Source organism: Triturus cristatus, chromosome 7, assembly GCF_964204655.1.
Source record: "Triturus cristatus chromosome 7, aTriCri1.1, whole genome shotgun sequence".
In the NCBI taxonomy this organism is placed as follows: domain Eukaryota; kingdom Metazoa; phylum Chordata; class Amphibia; order Caudata; family Salamandridae; genus Triturus; species Triturus cristatus.
In genome coordinates this window covers 378,055,215-378,076,600 of record NC_140590.1, presented here as the reverse complement: position 1 = coordinate 378,076,600, position 21,386 = coordinate 378,055,215, and the positions used below count along the sequence as shown (strand labels likewise).

At 43.7% G+C, this 21,386-nt stretch overlaps 1 protein-coding gene across 5 annotated transcripts in view; it reads left to right on the top strand.

Moving 5' to 3' along the window:
* The window catches only part of LOC146809721 (uncharacterized), a 614,997-nt gene that overhangs the window by 201,102 nt on the left and 392,509 nt on the right, over positions 1-21,386 (top strand). Inside the window, exon 1 of one of the 5 annotated variants that reach the window (XM_085616558.1) lies at positions 6,980-7,217. The exons of 2 other annotated variants lie outside the window; for them this stretch is intronic. The gene's annotated coding sequence lies outside the window, so the exon portion shown is untranslated. Of the gene's footprint in view, positions 1-6,979; positions 7,272-21,386 lie in introns of those variants that run through there. 2 more of the 5 variants (XM_085616562.1, XM_085616560.1) reach the window with 2 other exon arrangements.

Below are 21,386 nucleotides of genomic sequence, written 5' to 3'. Positions count from 1 at the left end.
GACACACAGACCACCATGAGCCAAGCATCTATGTTAGCTGAAATACAAGGCATAGATATTGCAAGCAATGACCCAACGAGTTTCAGACCTACTTCGAGATTTATACCTTTGTCCAGTAGAGATGCAGTGGACATTTATAATGATCTGGTGACTAATGAACTACAGAGTCTTTGTAAAAACACGAGTGTTTAGCATTAAAAAAATGACACAACCACAACGAGATTACACTGCTTTGGTGAATAAATTGTCCACAAATGCAGAATGTATTGTACGAAACACAGATAAGGCCGAAAAAGTGGTGTTATGGGCCAAACGACAATATCTGAGTGAAGCGTATAAGCAATTGAATAATCGCTTTAATTATGTGAGGATTGCTGAGAATGCTATGATCACAAGCCATCGCCTTTATAATGCACAGTTACAGGATTGGCACACACAATGTCTGTTAAAGGATGAAGAACTAATGTTCTTAAAAATTAACAATCCGGTTACCCCTGTAATGTACCTGATACCAAAAGTGCATAAAGATCAGGTAAACCCACCAGGACGCCCCATAATTTCAGCTATAGGTAGTGCCCTCGAATACATCAAAGTTTGTGGACTCTTTCCTTTGTCCAACAGTTAAAACCCTTCCGTCATATATTCAGGACATGGGGGATTTCCTTAAGCGGGTGTATGATTTGCCATGGGAGAGTGATTTCCTATTAGCAACCATTGATGTAACTACTCTATATACCAGCATGAAGATGGTCTGAATGCGGTCACATACTACCTAAGGAGCAGACCTGTAAAATTCTGGTCTCGTACACAAATGCTCATAGCCATGACATCTATCTGCTTAAAGATAATTATTTTCTTTTTAATGGCAAATTATTTCATAAGGTATGCGGCACAGCTATGGGCACCTGCTTCGCCCCCAGCTATGCGAATCTGCATATGGGCTGGTGGGAGGAGCAGGTGGTCCAGAAGCTACACCCGGATCAGTGGCAAAACAATGTTATGCATTGGTGTTGATTCATTGACGACTTGTTTGTCGTGTGGAAAGGCCCAGAACAATCGTTAGTTGACTTTATCAAGAAATTGTAGACTAACAATTTAAATCTTAAATTCACTAGTACAGTTAGCTCAGCTAGTGTCAATTTTCTAGATTTGACAGTGTATATAAAAGATGGGAAACTGGAGACTGCGTTATTCCGAAAATCTACTGCGGGCAATACTTTGCTACACGCGACAAGTTTCCACCACCAGAACCTAATCAAAAGCATCCCCTATGGGGAATGTTTGCGAACTATTCGCAACTGTAGCAATCCAGTACGTTGCAATAAAGAACTGGAGGTTCTAAAAGCCTGTTTCAAATCCAGAGGCTATTCTGAAGGGTGTATAAAATCTGCCATTTACAAAGCCAAGAAGAGGTCGAGAAGATATCCTCTTCAATAAAAGTAATACAAAAAGGAAAATGGAAAGTGAGAATAAAAATCAGTGTAGGATGGTAACTTCTTACAATACACAACACAAGAAAGTGAGAGATATTTTGTCCAAACACTGGCATCTGATACGTAATGATCCGGTTTTGGTCAAATTAGTTCAGAAGAGACCACAAATACATTCAGACGAGCTAGATCGTTTAAACAAATGATGGTCAATAAAGTGATACCAGCATCCAAATCCAAGTTGGCTGCCTCTATGTGGTTAGGAAGAAGAGCAGGATTTGTAAAATGTTCAAAATGTAAAGCCTGTATACATGGGATAAACACCACCATGTATCAAACAGGTCTCTCCAACAGGTAGATGAAAATCAAAGGTCATTACACATGCAAAATGGATTTTGCTGTGTAATTACTTCAGTGCCCTTGTGGCCTGAGGTACGTGGGCAGTACAATCTTACCAGTCCACAAGCGTGTACTCCAACACTTAAGAGCCATTAAGAATGGCTATAAAACTTGCCCAGTGGCACGTCATTTCGAGCATCACCATTGCAAAAACACAGAAGGACGATCGTATTTTGTAATAGATGCAATAAAGCCCAATGTGAGAGGTGGAAACCGGGAAAAATAATTGAGAAGGTTAGAATCTTCATACATAATAAAATTGAATAGCAAAATCCCGGAAGGTTTAAATATGGAGTAAGATATGCATACACACATATAATCAATTTGCAGTACTAAGCGAGTTCCTGTCCCTTTCCTTTTGTTTTTATCCATTTTCACACAAAAATTATTTATTTTCACGTTTTCCCCCCAAACATTTTTTGCACTTGCCCCTTCAGGAGACACACATATGTTGATAAACAATATATTTATGTCATTTTAATATATGCCCACTTGGGCTCAATTGTGATAATATCTATATACAAAAATACTGCAACAACCGATATATACTGCTGTTTAAAGAAATGCCTACTTAGTTTTTTTTTTAATTATTTATCGAAGTATGGGCACATGTCCACAACAGCGAGTAATAGATATCATATCAATGAAGTAGCACTGCTAAGCAGTAGTGTAATAATATCACATTAATTGGTTTAATTTAAATGCAGAAAAGTTTGTATATATTATCAAGAACATTGCGTTTATAATTGTAAAACTACGAGTTTGTCTTCTGATACACTGTTTGAGTAGTTTAACTTGTGACACGGAACTTGTGACATTTAAAATGGCTGAAAACGTTATTGTATTTGTTGGTGAGCAAGCCTGCAGGTCAGGTTAAACGCGTCCGGCAGCTGACAAATCAGTATTTTGGCAAGACACGGCCTCATCATCCTTTGCTGTTGGTCAAAGGAAAGTCTGTTGATATATAAATATATATGTGTGTGTTGTATTTAATAAACTCAAACTTTCAAGTGTTGCTGTACTTTAAGTTAATTTATTTGTTTTTATGCGTATTTATTTTTTGTAATTCAATAGTGAAGCAATTGTTGATAAATAGTTATAAAAGATTTACTTATTTATGCACTCACCTATATACATGTTGAACATAGAATAATATAACCATAAGTAATATGTGCCGCTTTGGAACATTCAGCCATCCCTAGCACTGATCCTGAACAGGTTCCAATTACATGATGCCTCGGAGCGGATCTTAATTGGCATCTTGACTGGTATTTTTCATTCATTCTCATGTCATCAGCTTTCAGTGATAGACAAAAGCATCTTAGAAACAAGAGTTTGCCCTGTCTTGATGTTAGGTAAATTAGTTTACACATTCCGTTAATCCACTACAGACTCCTACAGCAGTCTGTAGAGAATGCTACACTAATCTGAGTAGAGACAATCGGGGAGTCCGACTGGGACAGAAAGTAGGCGCAGGCAGCAAAATAAAAGTGGCCCCATAAGTGAATCGGATAGCTAAAAATTAGCATACATTTGCAAATCGGGGTTGTTTTTAAATTGTAAAAAACATGCTGTACCGGTGTTTTACAAGGTATGGAATACTTCATGCATTTGTACTTGATAAAGGCAATCTTTGTGACAATATATGGAAAATCACAATTAAAAGCCGGCCCACTAAACCATAACCAGGCCCATATCCTGACCTGTAAGATCAGCCCATTTGACACTGCTAGATTTTCCTATTGGTCGGTCAGTCCGTCCCAGTCAGTCCATCAGGTCATCCACAATGCTTTTCTAGAACGTCTAGGATTCCTGTCCAGCTAGGACACCCGGTAGGAACCCACTTGGAGAGTTTCTGCGTTCAGGAGGAGCCAACCCCTACTCAGTATCTGCTTCATCTTTGGAAGAGCTAGTCCGCAAAATCTGGAGTTCGATTGTGGAACAGATTATTTGTTAAAGTGGTGGGCACACAAGAAACAGATTTCTGAAAAATCTCCAACTCACATAGACTCACTATGCTCATGTTCCACTGCCTACATTTCATGATTTCTTAAAATACGTTTTGTTTTTATATATGCTTAAAATATATCCAAGTACGCTTAAGCTGCCCCATCAAACTTGCTGGTGCAACATAATAGGCGTGAATAATCAAACTGGGAACATTAGACATTGAGCTTAGTTGTAGCCCGCAGTGGACTGCCCACCGCCTACAAACATGGACCTCAGTGCAATCGGATTAGACATACGGCAAACCTTTCCTTGCATTAGTGTTCTAGCCACTCTTTCCCCTTGGGGTGAGTGAACCTTCTAAGTCCATATCTAACGCTCCTACTGTCACAAACACTGTGTGATCTTGGGCCCCCTTCTATCCCTGTATCTTATTTACTCAAATGTAAACTGGTCGGGCCTTGAGGTGGCATTAAGTGGGTATGACTATGGGTGGGCAGGCAAGAAACAGATTTCTGAAAAATCTCCAACTCACATAGGCTCACTATGCTCAAGTTCCACTGCCTATATTTCATGAATTATTAAACTACGTTTTGTTTTTATATATGCTTAAAATATATCCAAGCACGCTTAAGCTGCCCCATCAATCTTGCTGGTGCAACCTAATAGGTGTAAATAATCAAATTGGGAACATTAGACATTGTGTTTAGTTGTAGCCCGCAGTGGACTGCCCACCACTTACAAACATGGACCTCAGTCCAATTGGATTAGACATATAGCAAACCTTTCGTTGCATTGGTGTTCTAACCACTCTTTCCCCTGGGGGTGAGCGAACCTTCTTAGTCCATAGCCAACAATACTACTGTCACTAACACTGTGTGATCTTGTGCCCCATTCTATCCCTGTATCCAGGGCTTTAAGTGTGCCGGTCTTTCCGGGTCTGAGCACTGGCAGTTATTTTCAGGGGGCCTCGAAATGGGTCTCTATCGAACTCTATTTTCGGGCCTCGCAGAGGTGGTACATTTTTTTTTTCTTGCACCAAACTTATTTTGCTCTAGCTGGAATTGCCAGGCTAGATCCTGAGGCCGCTGACCTTTGTGCAAACTGTAGATCAGGTGCGCAACTCCCATTAGATTGAAAGGACTTCAGCTCCTCCCTCTCCCGTCTTGTGTGGCAGCCCGGGCAGATACAGCTTCCCGTGCACACACACAGCCGCGCCCGAGTACTTCACAGGTCTTTTAAATACCACATATATATGTTAACGAGGCTTTGTTGTTTTCCACCCCTCCTTGTACAGAGTTTGAATTCTCATGCGCACTTATTTTCTCATGGTTTTTACTGCTGTCTCAAATAGACGGAAGTCTCTTAGGTGAAGGAGGAGTAATTAATCAAATCTTTGCCTTCACCTTAAGCTGTAAACACTGTGCTCTGCTACTCTCGCAGTGTAACTTGTTCATAACCACTTCTCTGGCGTATTTCATTATTTTTCTCCCTCTTTTCATTCTTTTACCAAGCAAGGTTTGGATTCCTTTTCACCTTTTTGATTCTTTTATTTTACTTTCTTTTCTCCTTTGATTTATTTCCTCTTCTTCGCTTAATTTTCTGTCCAGTTCTTTCTATCACCTTTGAACGACTTTCTCTCCAGTTTTTGTTGGTTCTTTCTATGCTTTTTTTTTACTTTTCCCTTATTTTAATCTTCCGTCGTTGTCACCTTGGATATCAACCGATTCTAAGGGCAGAAAAATAAATAAATAGGAAAAGAATTTAAGTCTTTTTCTGTTCTTTGATTCTCTTGTAGCCCTTGGATTTGTTTTGTTTCCTTTGCTTCTCGATGTTTCCACGCCTGTTTTGTTGCCTTCGGTTCTTATACTGTCCCTTGATTCTTTATCGCACTTTTTAACACCCTCAATTGATATTTCTGCGGGGTTTATGTTTCTGTAAACACTACTATTGTTGTGTTTTAGAAAAGCGGCGTAGCAGGCTATCCCTTTGTGTTACCAGCCAACACTTTGCCATTTTTTACACACCAGACAGCCAGCTCTAAGGACAATCTGAAGTGTTGAAGATGGGAAAGAAGAACGTAATGGCAAAGCAAAATCTACACTTTCCTCTTTGCGGACAGGTGCAAGGAAATAACATAAAGAAAACCCATTGATTTCCAAGAACAATACTCTGCGATCAGGCACCTAAACACAACAGATTCATCATTCATACAATTGGCACAGCATGCAGTCAGGCAAGCTCCTTAGCAGGATAACAACGAATGCTACTTAGATATAGGCGTCGTTACCATGACTTACTGTGATATCATTGGCAGAAAGAGTGGCCCATGAGATCAGAAAAAATCCCCTTGCATGCCATGGTCGCTACTGCATGACGGTGGAAGATTATAGTTCCGAACATATTTTAGTAATTACCAGCCCTCTCTTTCAAAACGTAAGAACACTTCTGAAATGCCCCACACTCTGCACTGCTCAACAGGCAGGTCAGTCAGTCTAATAGACGTACTTGTCAGTTTCTTCAACCCGGGGGATTTCACTGTTTGACTTAAAGCATGGTAATTCTTGGGAGTTATGCTGGTTGGTATAAATGAAATCGATACCCATTTCTCGTGTGTGCTTTCTTTCTGCGACATGCTTCCACCAACCGTCTGGAGGACACTTAAAGTGAAGATATGTTTAAAGTCAGGGATGTGGCGAGTAAAAGGTGCTAGTCATTTGTCATATGAATGCATAAAGTTCTTTTTAGCGAAAAGTTAGAGGGCACACAGATCAGTAAGAACACAGATTTAAGTAGGCTGGCCAGCCAAACATATCTATATTTAGACCACGCCCCTACTCCTTTTAAGAGGTTTGCCCCGCCCCTTTTAGAGCACCCCCAGTTTTATTCCCCACTTAAAGCCCTGCCTTTATCTTATTTACTGAAATGTAAACTGGCTGGGCCTTGAAGTGGCATGAAGTGGGCATTATTGTGGCGGTGCACCCGTCGCTTTCTGCCTTCACCCTGTGCCAACCTGCCCCATTTGGCCTCTAATCGCAGCAGAGCACTCAACCTGCCGAAATCATGACGAGTGTTTCCTCTGCCCACACCCTGTGAAATAAACGTAATCGCCGGCCCATCCCTTCCTTGCCCATTGAGTGGAAGGGGGGACAGGCACGCCCTGAAACCATCTCGACAATGAGAAGAATGTTCCCAAAGTCTCCTTTCTGGAACCAAACAATTGAACGCGGCTTAAAGCGTGCACATGTGCGGCCGGAAGTCGGCGGCCTTCCCTCCCAGCGCGGCGCTGCTCTGGGCCCTGTGTCACCCTAGGCGGCCTAGGCGGGCCCCTCCCCTGCCCGCCGGGGCGTGCCGCGGCCTCTCTGCCCCCGCCCAACCCCGCCGCCTGCGCTGACAGTTGGAGAGCTCCCTGCACTTGTCGCACGGCAGCCGGCCCAGCAGGTGAGTTACCTGGGAAGCCAGCCTCTGAACCCCCGGCGCCTCCGACCCGCGCACGTAAGGGGCCGTCGTCTTTACTTGTGAGGGGAGCAGGGCGGGAAGTGGGGTCCGTCCCGCGGCCACCTGTGGGCGAGGGGTGCGTTCCGCGAAGCCCTGGCGGTTGTTTAATTGGTGTGTTGTGTCAACAGAATGCTGGCACGGACCGCTTCCGTTGTCATTGGTGGCTGGTGGGGTTAAACTCCACTGATCTCCCGGCCGTGGCGGACCTGGAGAAATGCCTGCTGACAGGAGGCGGGTGCTGTCAACATAGAGGCCGGCTGGCACCCAGACCCCTCCATGATTCGGGTGCATTGGTCCAGGAGATTAACCCGAGCTATGTGATATCTTGGCAAACCGGACCTCGGGCACTGAGACGCCTGGGGCACTCACTCCTGGAAAGGGTCCTAACTTAGACCAGCACATGCCACAAGAGTAGCGCGCCAGAGAAGAGGCTAAATCAAGAAGCGCTAGTAACAAAGGTGACAACAGCAATTTAAGGGAGACCGAATGAAACTAGTAGGCACTGAGATACCGCGGGAAGAGATAGGGGCGAGGGCGAGAGGCAGAGATGTTCAAAACACGAGCAGAAGTAGGCAAAAGAAAGAAGCAAAGGGAAGGCAGCAATTGAGAGAGGAGGTGCTGCAGAGAGGGGTTGTGCATTTCACTCAGGAGGAAAGATAGAGACTGTTGGGAAAGGTAAATGAGTGAATTGCTACAGATTTAAACGAGCAAGGATATCTGGAGATAAGTATGGAAAATATAGAGGGGAAACAAGGCTGGGATTTGAGAAAAGGGGACGGGATTACTAGAGATAAAGGGAGAATGCAAATATGGGGAAAAGATCTGCAGGAACTAAAATGTAACCTGGATAGGGGAAGATGAGGGAGTCCGAGAAACATAAATGAGTGGTAGAGTAAGAAAAGTCTAAAGGAAATTGCGTCGGTTGAGAACTGGGTTGAGTGATAACTGTAAGGGATGAGAATAGGAGTATAGACCGACGTTCTAATGGAAAAGAAGAAAAATATAGGAAAAAGCAAAAAAGAATCTGAGAGCCTTTGTTCGTGGAGTGATCGTTTGACGTTTAGGTAACAGACAGCGAGAAATAGGGCAATACATGTGGGAAGAATAGAGACTGGATGAAGTAGATTGCATTGAGCATTCTACTGGATGAGAGGGGGGATTTGGACAATTTATTGGTAGTATTGGTTATACTAAAGTACACGGAAGACAAAACGTGCGAGCATTTTCAACGAACCAGTACTTGTTAAGGGCGACTACTCATCCCTGAGGGTCTCAAGGCGATGGGAGGGGTGGTGGTGGGGGCTGTCCATGTCCGCCTGAGCATTTTGGATTAATCACCATTGTTAATACATTTTTCGAGTGGCTTTCAACATTGGGCCGCCTTATATATCATGTTCGCTGCAACGCATGTATTTACAGTATTCTTATTTTATAATAATATATGTGCTTAGAAATATTTGTTCACCCCATATATCGACCTTAATGCTTGGAATGTACGATGGGAACTCGTAGCAATAAATAATCATGAGGCTGTGCTCCAAAAACGGTTTGTAAAATGAGGTTAAAGATGTGTATTATTTCAGGATTGTGGTTTAAAAAAATAATTGGCGACAGGAGTTGGATTGTAAAACTTACTTCGTAATGTGAACAGAGAACATTAACTCATTTTAGAAGTTTAAATGTTTTGAAAGTGTTGACACGGAGTGGGTGTGTAATTTAGCTGGATTTTTTTTATCAAGGACATCGCCGTCAGATGGCAGCGATGCCTAACACAGTAGTAGGCTGTTATTCTGCTCTGAGCTGACTTCAAAGCTGGCATTGAAAGGCGGAGCGGAAAGCCTACCTTGCTGGCGTTACTTCTTTGAAGAATGTAGTGGGTGCAAACACCTGGCGAGTCTGCCGACCAGGCTGAGATGAGCCCGCCGTCCTGCTCTGCTAGAGAGGTGCAAACTAAGGCTGTGCCTGACTCTGCCCCAGCCTCCCCCTCCTTGAAGGGCTCCATCCACCCCCTCCTGGAAGGGCTCCATCCACCCGTCAGCGCTGATGTAACTTTTACGCCCGTCGGCCTGTGCTACCTGCAAAGTGGAATTAAAACGTTTCTCCGCCTCCGTTTCCCACCCTTCCCAGCAGTATGGACGCAGTCCAGGCATGCGGAGGGCCTTAGCCGAGTGGGCTGTTTGTTCTCACGTCTCCCAACAATAGCTGCACCTGCAGTGCGGTGCACAGGCCCTGACTTGACTTTGGCAGAGGTGAGTGAGGAGACACGCACGCGAAGGAAGCGAGCGCGTGACAGCGCCTAGAAGAGATCTGCTCACCTGTAGTACCTGTGTCGACTGTCGAAGCGCCACTGTCGCATTACCAGCTCACGATAGGATCTGGCCTGCAGTCCGCTACTGCTCTCATTACGCATGTTGGATAATACCGACTGGTAACCCCCCTCACCCCAGCTGGGGCAAACTGGACCCGGAATGACGTCACCTTACACACCTGACTGGAGCATTATCGAACCTCTCTGCTTGGGCACGAAGGGAGCTCGCCCTTGAGTAAAAACTCCAGTACCTTAGAATGTTATATTGACTCGTACTAGTTTAATGTTTGGCCTTCACGTTGAGGCCTCTCCATGGCCTGTTAACACCTCACCACTGGATGGAAGGGAACCATCTATGAGGAAAAGATCACTGTTGGGATGCTGGATGTGTCTGCTGTGTCTGCTGCAGTGAGACTCTGTCTGTTTCACGTGCTGCAGGGGGAGCCAGGGTTTTGAAAATGTCAGATCCTCCTTAGTAATAAGGTTATCTCGGGCAGAGCCAGATGGACGCTCACCTCGGGCGATGGCAGCTCTGCGGGGATCTGCCCTGTCACCTATAGGTTGTAACACCAAGCTCTGCTCCTACACGTCTTGGTGAATCAGCCTGTAGAAATCCACACCTATGCCAAAGGCACCCAGCTCCTTATCATGCCTTCTGAGGGTGTAGAACAAGGCACTCTGGTGCTAAATGGCCTTACTAGGCTAATACTACCTGCTTGAACCAGAAATGGCTGCTTTGAATGCTGGTAAGACTGTGCGGGCGTGGGTGGGTTCACGGCAGCATTGCTCAAGGGGAAAAAAAACCTATGAACAACTTGACATTGCTGATAATGCAATTTTTCTATGCAAGGTGAAAGCTGAGAATTGACTCCAATCCCACGTGGTCATGTAAATGAGACAACCAATCCTTGTTGAGTCCATATAAGAACATTAGCCTCCCCGAATCCCTCTTTACACGTGATCACAGGAGCTCTGACTGAGCGATTACACCCTCTTGAACAATTATTGTTTTACGGGCAACCCCAAGGACGATACTGGATCACATGCAAGAGATTCCAAACTTTGCAGTTAGGATGGGGAGAAGATTTAAGGTAACCAAGCAAGTCCCTTATCTCAAGAACTCTTCAAAGCCCCTTGTAGCAGAGAGGGTGGAGTGCAAGTGCCAAGTTCTAAAGTACCAATAATTGCACCGTACAAGCCCAGTTCACTGGGGAGAGTAAATACGGTGGCATAGTCCCAGCTATACCAGCTCAACTGAGCAGGCTTTGGAGCAGACACATGACCATGGAGACACCAAGACTCAAACATTTAACCATCACTTTGAGAGTCTAAGACCTTGACCACTAGTCCACAAGATTCTTATTGCTCAGCACTTAAAAAGTGCCTCCATTTCATAAGACAAAGCCTTCTGGGACACGAACTAAAACTGCAGGCTACCACTGTGCCTCTGGCACATGCTCAGGTAGTTATTAAAAATTGCAAAATACATTTTTATTTAATGATGAGTGAACTGAGGGCATGCCTTACTGTAGCTTCTCTGTACCCGAGAGGGCTGTGGGTGATATGCAAATGTTAGTTTAGATTATAAGTGATTTCATGGCTGTGTACCATCCTGGCTTCCACAGATATTTAGTGAGATAATTATGCATCCACTCTCTGGTTGCACCCCAATTTACGTGTATGATTTCATGGTCTGAATCCGCAATTGGATAATAGAGGCATAGGTTTCCCTCCAGCCGCAGGTACTTTGAATTCCCTTGTGGATGGGACAGTGTGTGGGAAGGATGAAGAACTTTGGGATGAAAGTGCTCGGACATGTATGGCACAGGCAAATTGTGACACTTCCAATATACTTAAGAGATCTGGACGTTGCAGAATAGTTCTGTCCGTCTCAGTATAGATCGTTCTTTCAGTCCTAAAATAGATCAGGTGTGTGTCCTTTATGAAAGGTGAAAATTAAAAAAATACAGTATCGAGCACTTCAGTTGTGATCTGGAAGGTCTCAGTACAGAAGGAGCAATGCCACGTAGCTTTCAGAGAATAACAACCAGTGGCATGAGGAAGCTTTTGCCGAAGGTAGGATGAAGGAAAAGCAAAGATTCAATCATATAAACCATTGCCAATTCAGGGGGCTTAGTGTTTTTATATTTAATTGTCATAGCCATAAATGTTAACGCCAGTTTGTATTTTTTCATTTCTTTGTGTATGTCTGAACAATCGTTTTTGAATATGCACATTTAAACTTCACAAAGACTCAGTAGATTATGCTTCTGCTGTTAGTTTTATCTGCACCTGTAAAACCAACCCGTCCGTAAGTCCATGACTTGTCATCCATGTGCGCTTCCTCCTTGTGCATTCTGTTCTCCTCCTTCTACTCCTTCCTGCAGAATGGAGTCGTGCAGCATGGTGCTCACAGATGTGTTAGAAGCATGGCTTCCCACACTCCCCCTGTTTATCTTTGATCCTTCCCCTTGCACGATTAGGCTTGCTGAACTGCCCTTCTATACCAGTTTAAATCAAGGGAGCTAAAAATATACAATTGTTATAAAAAAAAAAAGTAAAATAGATTACTGACAGGGTTCATTTCAAGTCACTGTAAGCGTGAAGGTGCCTGGTTGATTTCCTTGCCAGTATCCGCCGGGCACTTCAACCACTGGATAAGTGATACACGGTTGGCTGATTTGGGGTGATGTGGGAGAGCGCAGTGTCACCAGTGTAGAGGTCAGGATCAGGCTTAAACGAGACAGATGCAAAGTTGTAGTTAAACATTTTTTATGTGAAACTCTCACAAGTATGCCCCACAAGCCCTATAGGCGAGACATTAACCTGACTCCCTAGCAGGCGCACTCTAATCTTGTATACACCTTACACCTGTTGTCTTTTTACAGAGCGGAGATATAGTATTCCTGCAGGCTAAGCCAGGATTTGAAGTTCCCAGACTTCTCATGGTCAAGTTTACCTAATTCTTCCAAGCTAGCCCTCCTGTGTTAGCCCATCTCTTCTGGAATAAGCTTGGTGACCGAGCAACAGATCCACCCTCAGCCCCACCCCACCAAATGTAAACATTTGTTGTTTATTTTATGACCGATGGTGAGATTATTGCTCTACTTCACCTGCTGTACAGGTGTGCACAAAGTCTGCAGTTACGGAGGGTTTATGGATCTCGCACACTATGTTGTTGGCCTTGTGTACATGTCACTAACTGATAGTGGCTAACAATGGCCCTGTTGTCAAGGTATTTAACCACTGTTGATCAAAGGTCAGAGGTCAGACTGTGGAACCAGGTGCCATGCATATATTTTTCTTTGCCCTTAACATGGGTTACTAACTAGTCGATGGGACATTGGTGAGACGTGCCTTGGGAGACCAGTCATAGAATAAAATCTAAAGGTCTAGTTTGTTAAGTAGCACCTAATACCTGCATACCTATCAGTTTTAGGCCCTCATTATTTGGCAGTATTGGAACTGGAACGTGATTATCGAAAGTTATATGCCTGCCCCCCACAATTTCTACTGGTAAGAAGGCAGAGCGCAGAACTATAGCCCCCTCAGGCCTCTAGTCCACACCTCATTAGAATTCATGCTTGCAACGCCAAGGGTTTCGGTCTTCACATCCGCCCCTTCCACATAAATCCATTTAGGTGCAGTTGCCAAACAGATAGCGGTGTATTGACTTGCACTCTCATCCACAGATGGGTCTAACTAAGATTTCCAATCTGCGTGGAAGTATCCATGTCTGCATAAATCACGCAGGGCAGTAAAAGGATCTCTAAGACATTTCCCCAGGAGAGCACTCCACGCGAAGTGTACAACCCGCCAGCGACACTGAGGGTGCCCCTTATGCATAGTAATGCGAGTGCAAGACTGCAGCCATTGAGATAAGCTGGGATGTGCAAACGTTGAACTGCGTACAGGAATGATGAGCTCTGTGGCCATCTAACACCTTTCAAATGGACAGTTCTTACTAAGAATTTGCATATTTCATTACATCACTAGAAGTGACTGGACTATTATCCTTTAGTATAGCACACATATTGACTTGTGACTTCACAGGAAGTAGAAAACTATTTACTTAAATCATTGTAAAATTAAAATTATTTTTCCATGCATGTTTATAACCTAGACACCACTACCCTCAATTTCTCTAAAGTAAGGACACATTGCGTAAACATTGCATGTGCACTTGTGTAAAATGACTCACCAAAGCTGAATGAAATTAATTTGTTAGCCCATCTTTTTAAAATTAATACAATTGCCTCGTCTCCTAAATAAATGCAATTACTCCAAGTACATGATTTGAATAGATTTGTCTGTGCAACTGCTCCCCAAGTAATTAAACTCCTACATATGTAAATAAATACAAAATATGTATGTTATCGTGTATATTTGAAATAAAATTACAGTAAATCCAACTAAGAGCAACACAGCACATGTACATCACCCCAATTTTAATATTATCTCAGAAACCACTGTCATTGTTCCCTCACAGTGTCACATATGCAGTGGCATGATGTATATTTAGACTCCCTGACCCTTGATTGATTTGCTGACTATACAGCTCGTATACCATGACCAAAATCAAGGTGCATTAATAATGTGGAGGCATGGATGACGGTGCTCTCCGTAGAGCCATGTGATGCAACGTATAGTATATAATCTCATGAGAACACGGCCATTTAATGTACCATGAACCTTTGAAAGAACGTATAAAATATAATGCACGTCTTGTAGTTACTAGATCTCTGATGACCTTGGCCTGGGACTCCCAAAGCGTTACCACATTTTCAGTCCTACACCTGTCCGTCAGATCTCAGTTTCACATGCACGAGTCCTCCTCTAGGACTCGGACTCAGATGCTCCTACCTCTCCCCCTCCAGTGGAGTGAGCGAGGGCCTCCTCTTCCCATGTGCTGAGTTGCATTGTCCTAACCGAGAAGGCCATGAATATTGTATGAACCTTGTCAGAAATAAACGCTGACATTACCTCTGGGCATTTGATGGAGCATTTCCATGATCTGATCTGTTGTAACAGTGTAAGCTGTTTTCATCCTCTGCATTTAATCTTAAATTTGAGCTGCAAAAGTGCTTCTCCGCTCACGCGAGTTTTATCGCAGCTGGCTGCTCTCGCAGGAAGCAGTTGTTCTTTAAAGAGGTTATCCAAAAGCAAGCACCTGCCTTAAAACCTATATTAACAGGGTTTTTAATGAAATCTGGAGGGCTAAGTATGAGCAGTGAATGTTACCAGAATCTGCAGAATTTTTCCAAAGAATTCTAATGTTCATTTTATAAATCCCAGTGTGTTTTGTCTTATCAAAAATACGAATAATATAATGTAAACATCGCTTCCTGGTTCAGGGCACTTGGCACTTTGTAACTTAAACATGTTGGTGGGTAGCTGGTGTGCACAGTCTTTTTAGAGTGCTTAAGTGTAGAAGTGTAAATTGAGTGAGTCTAAAAGCTGCTATCGGAACCAAGCTCTTCGAACTCCAAATTTGGCAACGTAACCAGTAGACCACAAGTAGATCATCAGTAGGTGTCACTTCCAATATGCACGTTTCGACCATACTCCTCTACATCTGCACTGTCAAACCTTGAATGTATGTATTACTACTAAAGGATTGGCATGAATGAGGTCAGAGTGAAATAAGGGGGCGATTCATGGTCATGTACAAGAAGGGGTGAGAGGACTTTAAGGATGACGGAGGTAGGTGTGACCGTATAGATGTCCTATGCCTGTACTTCAGCTAAAAGCTCGTCTCTGTGTAGCACGCCTGTTGTGTGGGGATGTTGTCCACATCTTTAATACATAGTTGCAAGACCTGTGTGCTTTTATTTTTTACTTATAATTTTCAGTTTTTAGTCTGGCAGTGTCATGATAGTGTGTTAAGTTAGCCATCAGGTGTTTCTTTTTTCACCCAGGTATGCCTCTTTGAGCTGGCTTGGGCTTTTTAGCTGTGAAGGTGAGTTGTGTTTAGGGTAAGTTTGGTTTAAGCTAGGCACTTGCCGTCCAGGCTGAAATGAGGGTTTGGCATTTTTCATGTGTGGGTGTCGTTTGCCCCGCACATATTGTCCATATTATTGAATTTGAATTCTTTTATTGACCAGCAAGACCCTGAAAGATTTCAAGTAAATGTTGAAAACAGATTTCATGTAAAGGTTGGAAAAGAATGGACCCTTGAGATACTCCACACCAATAACTGGTAGCTGCGGAGATCTGGAGGGGCCCATTTGAAAAATGAGAGGTTGCACTGTAAACAGTGACGTTTCTTGAATTCTATGTGGTGACGAGTGTTAGTGAGTGAGTCCATTCGTATGATGCAACTCTTTTGAGTGCCTGTGGGACTGGAATGGAGGGGCCACGTGAATAGTTACTGGCTACACACCGCTTTAACTGCCTGTAGGCAGACCTATACCTTCTAATCTGTAACATTGTGCTTTGGGTGAGCCCCTTGCTCCTGATTGAATGGCTTTTTTTAATTATCTCAGTTGTGGGCTCCTGATTCATTTACTTTCCGTACTGTTCGTGTTTTTACCCCGCCCAAGAAGCATCCTTCACAGGAATAATTCTAGGAGTGTGATTTGTAATGTCTCTGACACACCTAATATCCTCCCGGAGCACCAGTAAGCCCAGTAGCATACTGTTTTTCCAGCTCACTCAAAACCTTGGGCGGCTGTGCCCCTAGCTCTTGACCATAGGGATTTTGTCTGTGTCCTTTATAGTTCCGAAGCTGCTGGAATTCAACTGCAGTGGGTGGGCCATAACCCTGCTTCCAGGAACCCAAGCCCAAATAGTCAGCCTGTGGGTCCATTTGGTGCTCCTGATCCCGTGGGAGCCCTGGCAAGCTGAAATATTGACCTTTATCAGTCAGTTTCAGGGTAAAGGTCGAAAAATGTTGTTGCCCCCGAAGTATGTTGTCGTGGGTGCAAGTCCCATTCCACTCCTAGCCCCTAACACAGACTCAAGACCAGTTGACCTCGTAATTGGTCTCCTTACTGAAATATGAATCATTTCAAGGACCTGGTTAACTGAACATAGACTTGTGGCACTCTGAAATAGCATTGGATGTCTCTCCTGTTCCTAAATGAGGGGTAGTCTTTTGTTTCTTTATTTCTGGGACTATTTTTGATAGATGCCTTGCCTCCTGGTCTCAAACCCACTTTCAAGCACTGCACACACAGCCGCTGAAAAGCTAAAGCACAGGGAGACTTATCGTTAAGACCTTGATGCACTCAGGTATTCCGTGTCGCACCTAGACACTGACTGATGTATCCCACTGTCTGGTCGGTAGTAAACAAGGGAGACCAAGGGGACCTCATTTCCCTGTTGGCTTCAACTGGCCATGTTATTTTAGTATATACATTTATGGTGTAGGTACTGAAACCGTGTATTACGATCAAACGGGTAGATAGGGCCATCTGCTTTTTTGTTTTAGTCTTACCATTTCAACATGTATGTAAATACCTGTTCTTTTCTTATATATAGTTTCCAATGCGCATTACATTTATTTAAACATGTAATTGCTTATGTGAGGTAGTTAGATTTTCACCTAGCACCTTCACTGCTCCACTTGTTTTCCTTGGCGAACTACTAGTAAAGAGGGTCATTCTATTATCTAATTGAAGTTTGCTAGTACCCGAGGCATGTTTGCCACTCGTAGCCGCTACAAAACACTTCGATTTACCAGGAGAATCCTTCCTGAAGTGAAGGCAAGTCTGGGGTTGATGGGGCTTAACATGGACTCCGGTGATGGGAAGTGGGTCTGGTTGTCCCATTTGTCGAGGTGCAGTCGTGTGGTCTTTTCTTGCACAATGAGGATGATAATACCTTACTCACACAAGATGAGTGTGATTTTTTTTATTTTATTTTTATCATCTTGCATGATGGGTCCTTGCACGTTGCTGGACATTACCAACCACGAACCCTGCCTTGTAACCATTGACTTTCACAAAGGCCTCCCAAGAGCTGAGTGCCTTTTGGTAACAACTAGCGCTAGTGCTTAGACATTTTTCCAGAAGTTACTGTGCTGGGTGACATCCTTATAGAGGAGCTGAAGGGACTTTGAGAGTGACGCCTACCTGACCGCTGCTCATTCTTGGGAAACATTAGATATTGAAAAGGAGGAATTGAGAATGTGGTGGGACAAAATGTCCGACCAGAGGTACTTATTTGTACTGGCTCCCATCACGGAAAAATCCAACATAACTGGTTCCCTGAGACAGTCTCCAGCCAACTGGACTTGTGCCAGTGGTTACTGAGCGTTACGCTTTGTTTGGTTTCTGTATCTCCCGAGGAAGCAGTTATAACTTGGTATGTTATATTCAAGAGTCCCAATAAAATTTGTCCACATTGTAATTTGCAAGTTTTGAGCAAATTCTTCAATTCATCAGTTCATCAATTCCATTCAGGCTGCTGAGGTGATGGAGAAATTGACCCATCACCTCAGTAGTCTGTCACCATCAGCCAGATTTTATGACACTTTCATCCTTGTTGCTCCTCCGTATGAGTTAAAGGTAGATATGCATTCCTGGAAGATGTGGGTCACATTGCTCCTACAAGCACACTTTCATGGTTCAAATCTGTTATTCTTTTATCCAATAACATATACACTCGCCTACATCTAGCAGCCCCTGAGGTATTACCATGGGGAGGGGGATAAAATAGGTGGGAGAAGGGGGATGGGTGAGGAACAGAGGGGGTCAGTAGCAGAGGGTTGGAATAGTCCAAATCGGAGGGAGGCAGATGGTATTGGTCTCCACCGCAATGGCACCTTCCTCATCTATTGTCAAAATCCGGAGAAGTGGGTCTCCCACGGCGCCAGCTTCAGGTCTGTTGTTCCTTACTAGGATGAGATATTGTGTTCTCTCTTGTCTGAAACGACTCCAAATACTCCGAAGTGTTGCTACGAAGCAGATGCATGGACTGCACATTTTTCAAAATGCGGCAATTTATTATCTATGGAAGCGGTGAGTTTCTCACTTCCTACGGTGTCCCATAGTTTGTGAATCCAGTCAGTATGGTCAGGTGTGGAATCGGTTCCCCATCTAGAGGCGATGACTTATTTAGCAGCACAGAGCGCCATTGCAATTGCTTTTCCTGTGTGGAAGTGCAGCGGATAAGTCTACACATTCAGGTGTCCTGTAGTATATAGCAGAGGAGACTGGGGATATACTTGTCAAAGATCTCATTGACCTCTTTTAACACTACCTCCCAGTATTTTTTAAGTTTAGGGCCGTGCCAGAGGAGGTGGGTCAGTGTGGCCGCATTTGCTCCAGTAATTGTCTGCGCTGAAGGAAGACATACGAGCTCTGTGAACTATATCCAATCAATTCTTTAGAGGTGAAGGAACGTTCCATCTCGGTCTCCCATCTCCTCTTAGCTGGAGGTTTACTGGCATCAGCCACTTTGTTTATGAAACACCAGTGCTTTTCTGTGAGTGACCTTTTCCATTCCACCATATAGCGTAGCTGGACTGCAAAGTGGTAGTGGTGAGATGGGGATTGCTTAGGCCCCCCTTGGCCAGGGATAAATAGGCCCTTTTCTAGCCATGCCAGTCTTCTGCCCCCCCCCCCTCCCCCCAATATAAGTATCACTCTTTGTAGCTTACTGAAAAGGTGTGATGGTTAGAGTGGGAGGGTCTGCATGACATATAATATCTTTTCACTGCATCTATTCTACCTACCCATGAGAGTCCACCTCCCTTCCAAGTCTGTAAGTCTGAACAAGCTGTGGCAATGAGGTCTGCGTAGTGGCATTCCACCGTTTTCTTCAGGGGTAGATAGATTTTGAGCCCTAGAAATGGCACCCAGTGGCTTGCCCACAAGAAGGGAGACTGGCACTCTAATTAGAGATGATCATGCAGTGGAAACGTGAGCTTAAGGGCCTGCGATTTCTGCATATTTACTTTAAAGCATGAGATTCTGTCAAACTCCTTGAGTTCATGCAGTAGGGCTAGCAACAAAGGGCGGGGCTGTGTAAGCGGCACCATAACGTTGTCTGCATATAAAGCTATTTTGTTTTCCTGAAGGCAGATAGCGTGCTCCTGATCTTTTGCCAGGGCAAAAAAAAAAGCCGGCCGTAGGCCTGTGAGGTTAGGCCATTGACTCTTACCCATGCCATAAGCCTAGTTCAGCTACACATTTTCCATTTTTGAAATCCGGCACCTAAACCCATCTTGACAAGCACTCGCCAAAGAAATGGCTTAAATAAACGATCAAATGCTTTTTATAGTCGCTCTATATAAAGAATGCCAGGACAAGATAGCTTTGTCTACGAGGTGCATCAGTCTTTTGGTGTTGTCACTACAGCCTCTCTCTGTTATGAACCTAGCTTGAGCTGAATCTATGAAGCCCTGCATAAATGTGTTGAGGTGTGCGGCTAGTATGCAGGTAATGAGCTTGGCGTCAACATTGCGCAAAGATATAGAGCAGTAGGAAAAGCATTTTGTGGAATCTTTCCTGGGTTTGGGAATTACTGTAATCGCTGCTTGGGAATTACCGTAATCAGTTAAGGTGCCCGTGTCTCCAAAGGAGTTGTAGAGACAGGCGAGTATAGGAGCCAGCTGAACTATGAAGATTTTGTAGAAGCTTGGAGTGAACCCGGCTAACCCTGGGGCCTTTCCAGATTGTAGTCAGGCGGTGGCCAAGAGTTCTTCGTCTGTTTGCATGTTCACTTCTAGGTTCACCTTTGGTTCTGACAGTTGCGTGGTGTGGGTGAGAGAGGTATTGGTCTATGCGAGACCCTTTTCCTCTGCAGTATACAGTTCAGTGCAGAAATGTTTCAATCCTGGTGCAATCTTGTGTGTACTACTTCCTTTCTGTAGTTGGATTTTTAGGGCTGTTATGAGTTTGGACCATTGGTTTGTATGCAACTTCTTTGAGCTCCCAGCTTTATTGCCTCCTGCAACTTCGTATGAAGGAAGGCAAACTCTGTTCCTTGTCTAAAGCCTCAAGTTGCTTCTTAGACAAAGTCAGTTGTCTCTGCACTCTATAGGCGCAGGATTGTTTATGGGCATCTTCAAGGCTCTAACTCACTTCCCTAGGGTGATTCAATCAATCAATCAATCAAATAAACTTTATTCGGTTTTACATCAGAAAACCATAAAAGTTACACAAATACAGGTGCATAAAAACAATAATACATTAAAACATGATTAAAGTCAAACCCTCTACACAGTTTATAAATAAAAACCCAATACCCAGCCACCCAAAATTGTTCGAAGCCTTAAAGTGTAATGTGCCAGAGAAGCATAACTTCCTGTTATATTTACTTAATGGCATAAGCTAGCCTACTAAAATACTAAATCATACCTAGAACAACCATTATCTACACATCCATACAAGCCCTAGATTTCACAGAAGCTTTTAAAAACCCTACCATAAAGCTAATGCAGTCCTCTTTCAGCAATTGAAGATACATAAGGGCAGGACGGGCCTGTCTAAAATCCATTCTTTTTAAAATGGGAACCAGAAAATACCTTCGAGGGGTTTCATACAACTTACATAAAAACATAAAATGCAGCAAATCCTGCGGAGACTGTCCGTCGCAGCCACAGGGAGCCAGCACTTGACCTCTACTGTATCCCTTAGGCCTTGCTAACAAGAGGTGAAAAAGGTTAATCCGAAACCTAGTTAATGAAAACCTCTCGTGTGTTGATAGAAGCCCCATAAGATAAGGTTCCGATGTCGGGGTTGTTTTAAGCATTAAAAACATACGAACACTTGGTTTCAGCGCATCCCTGTCCAATTTCCTTGAGGTTAAGAAGGCTACCCAGATTATTTCCACGTCCTTATTAACAATGGATTCAG